Here is a 14431-nt window from a genome sequence, read left to right on the forward strand (position 1 = left end):
TATATATATATATAACACACACACACACTTCATATTAGTTAAATTATTAAATAATGGAATAATTCAAAAATGATGTTAACAGAAATACAAGTAGTTTATGACGAACATAAGAAGTAGTTTGAGGCTGCACATCTTTAATTTTGCAAGTCCTTTTGTTGTGACAAGTACTACAATCTAGAGAATTTTTTTTATCGTTGTTTGACTTGATCCTATTTCATCAGCTACTTTTCTTATATTCTTCTATTTTCTTCCTCTCTTTGCATTTGTCAAAATCGTTCGAGGTACAGAGGAATTTGGTTAGATTTTGGCCACATTTGTGGGTCTTTTATTTAAGAAAATGCATTTTCATATATTTTTCAATAAGTTTCCACCTTATAGTAATCATGGACATAATCAAGAGGGTCTTCTCGATTAGCCCAAATAACTGCAATTGCGTGCTTCTAAGGAACTCCAGCGAGAGTACATTTTCTATAACTATGTTCTCTTTTCCAAGTCCATTGCCCAATTATCTATGATATTAGCTCATATAATTTCATAGTTCCATTGATTTGACTTTCTAAGAATATATTCTTTAGTTGCTTTCTAGTTTTTAAGCAATATATCTTTAATTTTGGGACAAACATCACCTAAACAGGAACTTAAATACTAGAGTAATACAATCAACTAAGGCATAACAAGCATGAAATCAGTCTATTATACCTATAACAACATCAAAGTCCACCATGTGTAGCTCGACTAAGTTAGCCATGATGTCCTTGTGATTGATAGAAATGGTACAATCATAATATACTCTCTCAGCTAGAATAGACTCACCAACAAGTGGGGAAACACTAAAGGGCTCAAGAAGTTTCTTGGGAAGAAAATTAAAATTCATAGCAATATATGGAGTCACAAAAGATAGAGTCACACCTCGATCAAGCAAAGCATATACATCTTCAATCATACCAGTGATAACATCAGGTGAATTCTTTTGATTTTGGAGAATGGTAATAACATACAAATCTCCGCTTGTCCCTAAAGAATCCCCTCTAGGTGCAACTTTGTTTGGCAGAGCCACTAAAGAAGATTGGGCTCTATTGCCCCCATTACCACTACCCTGCCTGTCTCTCATGAATTGACATGTATAACCATATTTGAAACAATATGTGGATCTATCATGATACGCTCGTGGATGGTTCCTACCACACTTAGCACATGCAGAAGTCCGGTTGGACCCTTGTGCCACACTACCTTGACACTGAGCAAGTCGAGCTTTGAAATTCTGAGAGTTATGATTCTTGAACTCATATTTGTTCTCTAGTGCAGGTGCACTAGCAGAAGATGGAGCAGGTCTATTTGGATTTTGTTAAAAAGATTACCGGATCGCATTAGCCTTTTGGCTCGGACTTATTACATGTTTTCTTAGCCTTCTAGTTATGTAACTCTTCCATATCTATCAACTTGTCGTCCTCAAACTGTTGCACATCGATCATAGGCCTTGGTATGTCCATGTCCCCTATCAACATAGCAGTCTTACCCTCTTTGCTTGATAGAATAAACAACCCAAATACAAACAAGCTCATCATGCTTCTCATATCAACAACCATCTCTGGAGAATAATGAGAAATTTGAGCTAATTCGAGGTTGTAATCATGCACACTCATGGATTCCTTGTTAATATTAAGGAATTCTCTTACCTCTGCCTCTCTCAGTTCACAGGGAAAGAAACGCCCCATGAACTCCTCTTCAAACAGAACCCAACTCACAATCGATTCCCCTTCAGTTCTACTCTTCTTCCATTTATCATACCAGACTCTAGCAAAGCCTTTCAGTTGGTATGCATCTAATTCCACACGCTCAAAATCTACAACATGCATCACCTCAAACACTTTGTGCAACTCTTCCACAAAGTTTTCTGGATCCTCACTGACACTTGAACCGGTAAAGTGTGGAGGATTCATCCTCAAGAACTCACAAATCCTGGATGTACCAACCATAGCCTATCGATTCCCTCTTTGTTGCCCAACTAGTTTGGTCACAACCTGGGGCGTGGATTTATGGAGGAAGAAAATTGACTTTATGATTGCTCGATTTTCTAATGAATAATAGACCAGTGTGCATTTCTTTCACATAATCATCTATTGAGTTGGTCCTTTTCATCATCTTAGACATCATGTCCTTAATGAATTTCAATCTTGTTCCTCCATCTCATTTTCCTGGTAGAATATATGGTCCACCCTTATCATTTCTATAGTATTATTTCTGTGTCCAAATCACTTTCTCTATCTTCGCCCTAAATTTTGCCATTATACCCATTCTAGTTGTAATTGTTATCAGAATTATAGTTCCATTCCCGGTTGTAGTTGAAGTAGTTTTGACCTTGATTTTTCTTGAGATTGGGACTAAGTATCCTCATTGGATACTTGGAGTTAGTATGGAAACCCCAATTCTAATCATTTACATAATTTGCATATTTTCATACACATACTCATCATGAGGTGGTGCTTTATTTTTGTAGTAAAAACATTAACTTTTCAGCACTAGCACCTAAATGCATCAACACCAAGCCAAACTTCTTTCTTAGTTGTTCAACCTCTTGATGGATCTCCTCATTTCCTTGGTTGTGGGTAGCTTCCACCGAAAAAGTTCTCTTTGTGGTGGATATACCTCTAGTTCACCATGGATTATTAGTTTTTGCAATCTTTTCAAGCTTTTTTACCGCTTCCTAAAATGTGTTTGCTCTTATTTATCCTCCAATAATAAAATCCACCACCCTTTTTAGCATTTTCATCCAATTCTCTATGGAAGAACTTCTTAAGTGACTCGTCAACAATTTGGTGATTTGAGATACTTCTCATGTAGCCTATTGATATTTCCGGTGTAGCACTCACTGACTTTATAGGTAGTTGCTTGAAGTTGTTGATTTTATCTTGAAGCTTCAGCTTATTTGACAATGGAAATTATTTTTTGAGGAACACTCCATGAAACTCCTCTCATGTGGTAATTGAGTTATATGGAAAATGAAACAGCTATGTGATTGCATCACCAGTTAATGATAGTGGGAAACACATAGCCATCATGGTTTTCATGTCTATGTCTGGCCTATACACACTAATCCTACACATACAGATAGCTTTTCTCATATAAGTGTATATGTCTTTAGATGGCAGACCATCAAATAGTCCCTCAGATGTAAGCATTATCATCAGGTAACTAGTGACCACAAATATATGTCCCGATGGCAGCAGAGGTACGATGATGGGACCCGTTATTCCCATATCATTATGATTTTAATCATCATGCACATTGGTGTTGTCCTTTCTCCAAGTGGTGATTGATCTTGCAATATAGGTGGTGTAACGCCCCAGAAATTTATAACTCGAACTAGTGAGTACTAGGGCCTTTCATAAGAGTTTTGGAGTGTTGTATGAGGGTTAAAATCACAAAATAATGTTTTCCATATTTAGAATGAGGGTTATAGGGATTAAATCTCCAGGTACGACCCCCCAAGGACCACCCAAAGGGTTCTTGAGGGGACCCCAAAAGAAGCCCTTCAAGCTGCCAAATTTGCAGCATCCACAATTGCTGTCGTGCTTAGACCCATACCCCGTGGGTTGGGGCGTGGGTCAAGGCTTGCACAGACCTGAAACTTCTAAGTTGCAGACCACAATGGAAAGACCATTCCACGCCCAGTAGACCCACCTACAGTACGCAAGTGGGTGATCCGTAGGCCTAGGCAGTTTTGTGTGTTTTAATTTTAAGTTGGGTCTTAGGGGTTAAGTTTGTAATTAATTAGGGTTTAGATGAGTTCAGTTAGTTAGTTAATTACCCACCTATAAATACTTAATAGACCCCTAAACTAATCACTTTAACTCATCCATCAAAAGAACCCAAATTTCTCTCAAGAAATTCTCTCTCTTTAGAAGAAGAAGAAGAAGAAGAATAAGAAGAAGAAGAAGAAGAAAAATAAGAAGAAGAAGAGAAAAGAAGAGGGCAGTGTTTCTCCATTGATTCTAGATTTGATTACAGATTTGATTAAAGCTATGTGAAGCTTATTCATCCATGGGTTCTTCCTCGATGGATACCCTTAGTTTTCTCTCAATTGTAATGTCAAAAACCCAATCCTAGCTAGGGTTGTGCTTGCACTGTGGGTAGGTTTTGGTTGTGATTCCAATCTAGTAGATTGTAATACCTCTAAAATGACTTAGGTGAAAATAGAGACTAACATGTTTTTCATGATGGTCTAAGGTCCTAAAATAGTTTATAATGTGATAAGGAGGCAGTGTCTAAAGATTTAGGTAATTTGGAATTGAAACGTCAAGGGACGACTAAGACGTTCGACGACTAAGTCACCTGTGTGTTTTGATGTGTTTATGTGTGTTTTATGATATTATGAGGTCCTTATATGAGTTATTATAGTGTTTATAGGCATTTTGTCAAGTTTCATGAGGTTTGGAGGTTAAACTTTCAAGATTGTCCATGACGTTCGAAAGGTTTTCCTTGAAAACACCTTGTGTGTCTTAGCATGTTTCGTCGAGTTTTATGTGTTCATTTTGGATGAAATTGATGTGGAAGGTCCTAAACTCGTATACGATCATATTTGGGTTTGAAACATCGGGTAAAACATCCCTAAGGACCAACCGAGGGTCCTTGAGGAAGGACCCATCTTTAAGCCGAAAGTTGTCAAGACCAGCCCCAATCGACTCAGGCAATCGACGACCAGAAAGCTGGTTGACACCCCGTCGTTGGTGGACTTTAGTCAGGACTTAGGTGTGGGGAAGATGGACATTCAAGGACCAGCCTCATTCCTAGACCATGGACCAGCGAATGGTCCTTTGGTTGGGAAACGGGCCGTCGATGGCCAGACGTGGTTTATGCCTGCAACTCGCCTGCTTCACTGTTAAGTTAAAGGGTGAATTTACAACGTCCAAAAAAGATTTTGGGAGGTTTCCTATGGGTATTATAGGTATTTTAAGTAGGTTTATAAGTCCTTAACACCTAGATAAACTCATTCTTCAAAAATCAAAATCCAAAAATTCTCTAAGAAATTCTCTAGAACTCCGTTGAAGTCAAAACTCATGGAACAACTTGGATTGAAGATTTGTTTGGTGATTATTCATAAATTATGTGGTTTAGATTCATTTAGGTATGATTTTTGATCCTTGAAACTCTCTTCATTAAGGAGCCCAAAATTCAAAAAGATGTCTAATGTTTTCTAAAGATGAACTTGACCAATTTTATGATCTATCCACGGGTTCTTGCATTAAAGGTTTTGAATCATTGAATATTGATTGAATCGTTGTTAATTAGATGATTTTAACATAAATAACCTATGAACCCATGTAATCCATGAACCCTAGTTTTTGACTACTTTGTGGGTTAATTGATATTGTCTTAATGCTTATGAATTCTAGTGTAGTTTTCATTGGTCTATTGAATGATGTAAGAATTGTATTCAATTTGTGTCTAGGTTGTCTTAGATTGATAAATATGTATTGAGTTTACTTAGATTCATTGAGTATTATGGCTTTTGTATCGAATTGTTGTTCATGGCCATGGGTAAGGGCCTTTTGGTATTGTATTGGATGATTTAGCTATGGATTGAAGTGGTGAGAATGGATTGGTGGTACGCTGACCTAATTCTCTTTATTTTATGTAATTTAGATCTTGAATTATGTTGTATTCGTATGGTCCACTTATGTGTTTTACTTGTAAATGATGTGACCTCATCGGTGTTACTTTATGTAATATGATTATCACGACCTTGTTGGCAAATTACTTGGTATATTATGATGATATGTGTAGTTGATTATGTGAAGTATGATCATAACTATCTACTTGTGAGTGATGTGAATGTATGTGTTCTTCGATTAATGTTATTAGGTGATCGTGATAGATTATGATTATGCCATTATGTGTGTAGTCTTAGAGTTGATGCATGATTCTTCCTAATTGCTGTGTGAGTCTTATGATGGTTATATTGATGACATTATAGAAGTATGCAGGATGACAAGTAAGTATGCTTAGTTGATTTTATGTGCTTCTAGAATGATATATTAAATGTGAATTATGTTGTGTCTTCTTTCGGTAAACTTGTGTCCCTTACTTGATACATGTATAATGAGTATGTGACTTCTTGACTTAGGATGATAGATATTCTTAGTCTTGTATGTATGAATGACATGTGACCTTGAATGATGTTAAGAGGGTCTTTTATGTGGAGCCTTCAACCTAGTTGTATGGTTATGATCCTTGAAGTCAAATGCCGTAATGATATCCTTCTAGTATGAATGGTGGACTTAAGGTTGGTTGGATGGACAACATGAAATCATCCTTAGGAAAGTCATTAAGCTATCATCTTCGCCATTGAAAGGCAGCCCTAGGGACCTCTTTGGTAGGGTGAATGTGATTGGGTTACGAACTAGATATGAAACCTCTTCACGTGATCCTTAATATGAATTACTCTTTGAGAAAAAAGGCTAGCACCGAGTGAGTATGGAAAGGGAAGTAGTTCTAGTTAAGAATGAGGCTAGAGTGGAAAGAAACCCTTTATATTCCTTAACCATATGCCTACATGGGATGTGTCCAAGTTTTACATAGGAAAGTAGAACACCTTCCATCGGAGTAGGTTCATGACTCTGGATTCCATATTTAGCTACCATGGTCTATGTTGGTTATTTCCTATTCTCGTCATATGGGATACCCTCTAGTACTGGAGAAGTTCTATGAAGATTAGGTGGTGGTATGAGACGCTACCTAGACATTGCACGATTAAGCTTTGAAAATGTTAGTGAGTGAGTCCCTAGGTCTTCTTCAAGACCATTACTTGAATGTCCTTATGTGACGAATATATCTTAAATGAACTAATGACTTATGTTAGAAAGCATCTTAAATGAATAAGTACTTATCTAGAGTAGTTAAGGATTGTCTAGTTAAGGTGTGAAGGGGGCATAGGAATGGTCTCTTCGTATCTTACCTAGATATGTCTTAAGAATGACTCTAGTTAGGAAAGTTGGTTGATTAAGTAAACATGATCCAAACTTAGGTAGTCTTAAGGATTATTAGGTAATCTTGAAGAGGTCAAGTATGAAAATTCTCTTCTTAATTTACTTTAGTAATCTTTTGATAACCTTTGGGAGGAGAATGTTATATTATATATATGTTGTTGTATAAGGTGAGGATAATTCTATCTTAGGTAGTCTAAAGGATCTCTTAAGTGTGTGTGAATGGATTGTATGGGCGGTTGCTTCACAACTCACTCAAGTGAACCTTAGAATCACCTTTGGTAGGTGGATCTCATGTCTGTTTGTTTGGTGTATTGTAAGTGTGTATATCTCAATATAGGTGGTCTTAAGGATCATTTAGGTGTGCATAGAGAGGGTGTATGGGCGGTCTCTCTTTCTCTTACTTAAGTGAGTCTTAAGATAGCTTTTACTGAGAGAGTAACATGTTAAATGGATTCACTGTAACATTGGAATTTAGTCACTGTAAAGTGACATAGGTTTACTGTAATGTCATTTAAAGGTGAAAAAAATGTTTAAATGTTATCTTATGTGTTTTTAAGGTGTTAAATGTTGTTCTTATGCTTATGATATGATGTTTTAATCAAAAAGAGCATGTTTCTAATAACTGTCCATTTTCATGATTTTATGTATTAAGCCATACTTAGTACAAATGTCTGTACTAATTCCATACATTTTGTTATATCTAAAGGTGTAGGTGGAAGGTGAGAAGGATCGTGAAGGAAAGCTTGGATTCTAGTTATCGTTCAAGCAAAGTTTGAAGTATGTCCTCACTTGACTCGAGGGCATAATTTTCTTTAGATGTCTTATTTCAAAGTATTGTAATAAACTAAGTATTTGTATTTTCATATTGTATAGGCCGTGTCCCAAGTATTCTTGAGTCTAACAATTGCATATGTTGAGACTTAGTGTTTCTATGATTTTAATATGAGAGATGTTTTAAGATATTAATGTGAAAAGTTTTAATTCTACAGTACTTTTCATATGTGTATATATGATGAATGATACGAAAGGCTTGTAAAAGACCTCCGAGAGGTCAAGTACACCGTGTTACGATCCAAGAATACCCTAACTCCTAGGGTGTGCTCTCGGGATGTGACATGGATAACATTCAGTTATGATTAAATTAGCTTTGTTTAGTGATATTATGATGCTTTCATGTAAATTCTATGTTGAACCCTAATCTAAATTGATGAATGTGCTGTTATGGTTGATGCCATTAGAGGTGAATTTGAAGTTCAAGATGATCTTCCTAAACCAATGACATGAATAGGAATTGATCAAAGTTAGGATCATGTAACTATCAATTGAATTTAATCTAACTGAATATGATTGATCTTGACTTGTAAAGTTGAATTTAAACCTATATGATCAATTTTGATTAGAATCACCTAGTAATGAGGGATATGACTAGAAAACCTTTAAGATTAGGTGCAAACAAGAGATTTAAGAAGAAACATTGAAAGTACGAGTTGCGATCATGTTAGTTAGGACTTTAAGGGTGAAGCTAATATGAAAAACTATTGATGTGAAGGCTTCGAGAGTAGAGCCTAAAAGAAGTATAGAAGTCTAATAGGTAGGACTATGGTGAAAGGCCTATGCTCACCTTAAATACCTTATAGGTGCTTGAAAGTATAAGTGATGAGATAACTTGATCATGGATTGATTGCCATGTACATCCTTCCAGCCATGTACATCCTTCCATGAGACATTGGTGTTAAAAAAAGGTTTAACAAGTAAATATTGGGGTGTATGCTTGGCTCCAAGTGGATATTGAACTTGAGAAGGAGTGTCATACAAGAGGGGTTCAGTATCCATGTTGAAAGAAGAACCACACCTAGTTGACGTGAGGACTATCCAAGTTAAAGGGGCAATCCAACGTAGTAGAGTGTGGGTTTTCCCAAATTTATGTCTCATGATATGGGATCCTTCACATAGTTTAGTCAAGGGTTTTAGAAGAAATCTTCATATCCAATGAACTAAGACATGCTTGAGAATCATATCATAGTGTTCAAAGTATAGATGGAGTTAGACATTCTTAAGTAAGTATCTCATAGAATCCCCATGCTAATTGTGAACTTAGACATGCTTAAGATAGTACCTCATAGGGTTTAACCTAATAATGAACTAATATGTGCTTAAGAGATTACTTCATAATGTTTTAAAGCTAAAGAGAGGAACTAGGTTCCAAACCAAAAATTATTAGTAATAGAACCTAAAGGTGATAATTAGCATTATTAGTATTATGTGATCCTATTATTGCATTGCACAAGTATGACTTATGGTTACTAAAGAGAATGAGCTAAGATAGGATTGTTCCATAGTTTCCTTCCTTGATATAATTGACTAAAGGTGAGAGATTCCCTTACTTATGAGTGTAAGCTAATATGAGGCCAAGGGAGGGTGAATATGACTAGGAAGAACTTAAGGTTATGCTTAGTGCGAAGGGTAGTATGGGATGTCTTTCATGCATTGCACAAGTGTGCCTTGAGGTTACCTAGAAGTATGGTGCCCTTATGGTAGAAAGCTTAAAGAATTAGACATGTGTATAGACTATGATGAAGATGACATGAAGACCTAAATATTGAATATGAAGGTGGACTATGACCAAGAATGACTAAGGAAAGGTACTTATCTTGGATGGTAGTATAAGATGCTATCCTTGCATTGTACAAGTATACTTGGAGGTGGCTTGTGAAGTAGTTCTCTTGTAATATTAAAGGCTTAAGGTTGGTGTATGTAACCATGGAAGTTTAAGTAAAGACTATGCCATGAACATTATGTATCTCCTATTCTTATTTAGTATATCTCATATTGACTTGTGTTTATATGATGATTACGTCAGAGATTATGGTATATGACTATGTTGATTATGCTTATGAATATGCTATTATCTTTTATTCTTATGTCTTATGTTGACTAACCATTTTGAGATGGTCTTATGATAGTGTGCTAGCTTTCATACTTGGTACATTTTGTACTAACACATATTCCCTACATTCTAACCAAATTTAGGGTTTCAGAGATGAAGTTTCTTGGAGGCTAGGTTGCTAAGGTTCTAGAAGGAGTTAAACATCTTGTGATTCCTCATAGCTTCGAGGACAAGCCTGACAATTTTTTCTTATGTCTTTTCTTTATGTTTTAGACTTTGTATGGGTTGCGTCCCAATTACTTTTTTTCAAGAGTTTAATAGATGGTTTGAGACGAATGTTATAGAAAGGCTTCTGCTTGACTTTATGAAAATGACTTCAATTGTAAAAGTTTTAAATTTCTCCGTATTTTCTGTTCTCTTATATTATGATTATTCTAAGGAATTGTATGAGACCCCTTTTGGTTCAAGTACGCCATGTTACTTCTAGGGGTAACCCTAGGTCGTAACAAACTTGGTATTAAAGCATATGGTTTTGGGATAATTTTAGGATGTCTTAAAACACATCTCGTAGAGTGTTGTTCATAAATGTTAAAAGCGCCACATTTTATGAATAGGAGGCTATTTGATGCTTAAGAAACCTTACTTTTTTATTCTCTAAGTCGTGTCATAGAAGTTTTGCTCTAGTAGGTTCTTCATTTCTAACGTTTGCCCTATGATTTTCAGGTTATGGCAAATACTAAGGCTAATTCTAGGAGCAAAGATGAAGGAAATATGGATCAAGAGGTTTCTTCTCAAGTTCCTCAAGACAATCAAGTCCAGTTAATCCTCCGACCATGACAAATAAAGAGATAAGGACAACTTTTCTAGCATTGACTCAAGCCCGGACGGCTCAAGTTCAAGTCGTAATAAATCAAGCCCAAGCTAATAGGAAAGTAATTGATCCGGCTAATATTGTGAATTTAACTACTTTGAGGGTGAGGGAGTTTTGAGGATGAAACCTCAAGAGTTTTATGGCTCCAAGGTGGAGGAATACCCTCAATGTTTCATATATGAGGTGTATAAGGTGCTTGCTATCATGGGATTAACTTCGATTGAGAAAGAGGAACTAGCCGCTTACTAATTGAAAGATGTAACACAAATATGGTATGAGCAATGGATAGACAATACGTCGGTAAAAGTAGGCCCAATAGAGTGGGAAGGGTTTAAGGAACCATTCCTAGATAGGTTTTTTACCTTAGAATTGAAGGAACAAAATATGCAAGAGTTCATAAATATTAAGCGCGGGGGAGGGGGGTTGAGTGTTAAGAAGTTTTTTTCTTTTTAAGTTCACTCAACTACCCAAGTATGCTCCATCCATCTTATTTGGCGGACTCTAGGGATAGAATGAATAAATTTGTGATGGGAGTGTCTAACTTGGTAGAGAATGAGTGTCGTTCGGCAATTCTTATCCCTAGTATGAATATTTAAAGTCTTATGGTTCATGCCAAACAAATTGAGGAGCGAAAGCTTGTGAAGAGAGATAGAACCAATGATGGAAACTTTTCCAATGCTAAGTCTGAGGGACAAGACTCTTCCAACACCCCTAGGCTTGACAAAGAGAAGGGTAGTGGGTCTCCTTTTCCCAAGTCTACATGCTCGAAGTGTGGGAGGAGTCATTGTGGCTGTAATACTCCGGAAGTCTAAAACTTAATCTAGAGCCTAACATGAGAGTCTAAGATTTGTAACACTATTTTAAACTCAATCATAATGTATCAAGTCATTTAGGAAGTTTTAGAATCAAAACGTTAAGGAACGTCCATGACGTCCGGAAACTAGTTCAAATAGGTGTTAGTGTGCCTTAGCCTATTTGACTAGGTTTTAGGAGTTCGAATTCAATGAAATTTGGTGGTAAGGTGTCTAACACATATTAGAGTTGATTTATAGTCGAAACGTCCGGGTATGACTCCCGAAGGACCAACCAAAGGGTCCTTGAGGAGGACCCTTGCAATTTGGCAAAAACTTGTCATGAGGCAGTGTCCATCAACGGACTGCAGGCGATGAGGCGTGGATGGATCGACGGGGCATCGATGCCTCCGTAGACAAAAATTTAGCCATTTTTACTAATGGTCCATTTGGACCAGTCTTTGACACCAACGACGGGTGTGCAGGACGGAAGGGGGAAAAGGCAAAGACTGACCTACGACCCGTCAGTCGGGGTCTCATAGGTCAGGTCCCTGTGTTGTTGTTTCGTTTTAATTAATTCAATTAGTTAATTAAGTGGTTAGTTAATTATTTGGGGGTTAAGGGAGGCCTAATTAATTTAGTTAATGACTTCTATAAATACCCCAAACCTAATTAAACTAAATCCAACTCTCATAATTCCCAAAACCCAATTGCTCTTCCTTCTCTCTTCTTTCTCTCTCCCAAAAAGGAAGAACTCCATTGAAATCTAGGTCAAGGTATAAGGGATGCAAGAAGGGCTTTTTCTCCATAAAACTTCATCAATTAGTAAGGTATGGAATTTCTTTCACATTTGGGATTCTTTCCCCAAAGGATTCTCTCAAAATTGATTTCAAAAAGAAGTGTTTTAGATGGGTTTTCTTCTACTACGAAATTGATCCTCTAATTGGCTTTGTTTATGATTTCTTTAGATAATTATAAGTCTACTATGATGTATTGTAATTTAATTATGCTAGTTCTTTATTAATTAACCTAGGTTGTGAAGTAGATCACGAATTTGACCTAAGTCCCTAACCCTAGGCTATGAACTAGTGATAAATTGTTGTGTAGTGATTCAATTGACTTCATTATTGTGTTAGTTACTATTGAATGATGATATTACACCCATTTTTGGGTTGAATTGGATGGTTGATGGTAAGACTATGATAATGACTTGTGAAGGAGATTGGGGTAAGTCTTGTGATTTCAATTCTTTACTTCAATTATGATTACTTGTGTTTAGTGATGAAGTTATATTGAAGTATACCTTATTATAATATTGATTAGGGTTGGTAAGATGTTGAATTGAAATGTATTAAATTATGTGGTTGTGAGATTATGCTTAAGATGTATTGATATAAGGTTGGTGATGAAGTACCTATGTGCCTTACTATGATATAATGATGTTAATGTGCTAATCTCACACATGAGGGTTTTAATGAAAGATGTTCTCATGCAAATTCCTATTGAACTATGACTATGACTATATAAAGGGTATACCTTATGACCTAAACTAAGTTATGATTATTAATGAAAGACATTTCAAAAGGGACTCTAGCTTAGCACCGAGTGACCTAGAGTGAGGAGTGTCCCTTCCCACATTGGAAGGGTAGAATCACTAATTTACACATGAGATTGGAGACTATAATGCATGTATCATAAAGATGGTCACAAACTATATCTCCTAGTTCTTCAACTATCTTGCCCCATAGGAATACTAGTTAATGGATCCACATAGATACTATGTTCATGGTTTGTTACTACCTGTAGTCCACCTTCCTTCAGTGTAGGGTTCTTGACACCGGATTCCACATTGGCTCATGTGGTCTAAGTTGGTTAAGACAAGATGTTTCCGAAAGTAAAATGTAGTAATAAAGTGGACTCTAACTAGGATGACTTGAGGTGTTTGGCTTACTCTAGGTAGGGGTATCGGACTCTACCTATACATTGCACTAGTTAGCCTTGAAGGGACTTCGAAGGATGTTCCTATATAATTACATGTTTATAAATGTAAATGATATGTATATGTTGATCTTGCATGTTAATGACATTATGTGATGTTGATTTCACTTATTAACATGTGGTTAGTCTTTATTGCTAAATTATGATGATGTTTACTCTTAATGATATAATATGCAAAGTCGGCATTGCTTATGGTTCTTGTTGAGTTTACTTGGTTGAGTGAGGTTATGGGGACTTACTTGGTCATTGTACTAGTGGACTTAATAGGGGTGTATGAGTGGCGGTCTTGCTTTCGTTATGATGTTATGAATTCCTATACATGCTTGTTGAATTTATAACTTGATGATAGGGTTGTCTTGATTATGTGTTTAATTATGTTGAAATGCATATGGACTTGACTAGACTTAGTATTGTTGGTCTTGTGATGAACATGGTCTTGACTTAATAAAGATGTGCTATTGACTTGTATTAGTTCTTGAATGTTTATAATGCTTTTCAAAGTAAAATAACATGCTTTAATGAAATGTCCCTTTTTAGCATGATTTCTATGTTGTATATGCATATGGTCCTATACTTTGTGCAAGTGATGTGCTAACCCTGTTTCTCCCTTTTTCGCCAACATCTTAGATTCCGGTCAATGAAGGATTTGTGACGACATTTGAAGAAGACTTGGATCCTCATTATCCAAGTTGGGTAGGTCCTCACCACTCCGAGGACAATGACACTTTCTACCATTGGATGTTGATTAGTCTTAAAGACACTTTTTTCATTCTCTTTTATTTGAGTACTATGATTGTATAGCCTATATGTGGTGACTTTACCGGTATTGATATATGGGCTATGCCCAATTGTTATATATATATATATATACATACATATATATATATATATATATATA

The sequence above is a fragment of the Solanum pennellii genome, chromosome 11 (genome assembly GCF_001406875.1).
Source record: "Solanum pennellii chromosome 11, SPENNV200".
Taxonomy (NCBI): Eukaryota; Viridiplantae; Streptophyta; class Magnoliopsida; order Solanales; family Solanaceae; genus Solanum; species Solanum pennellii.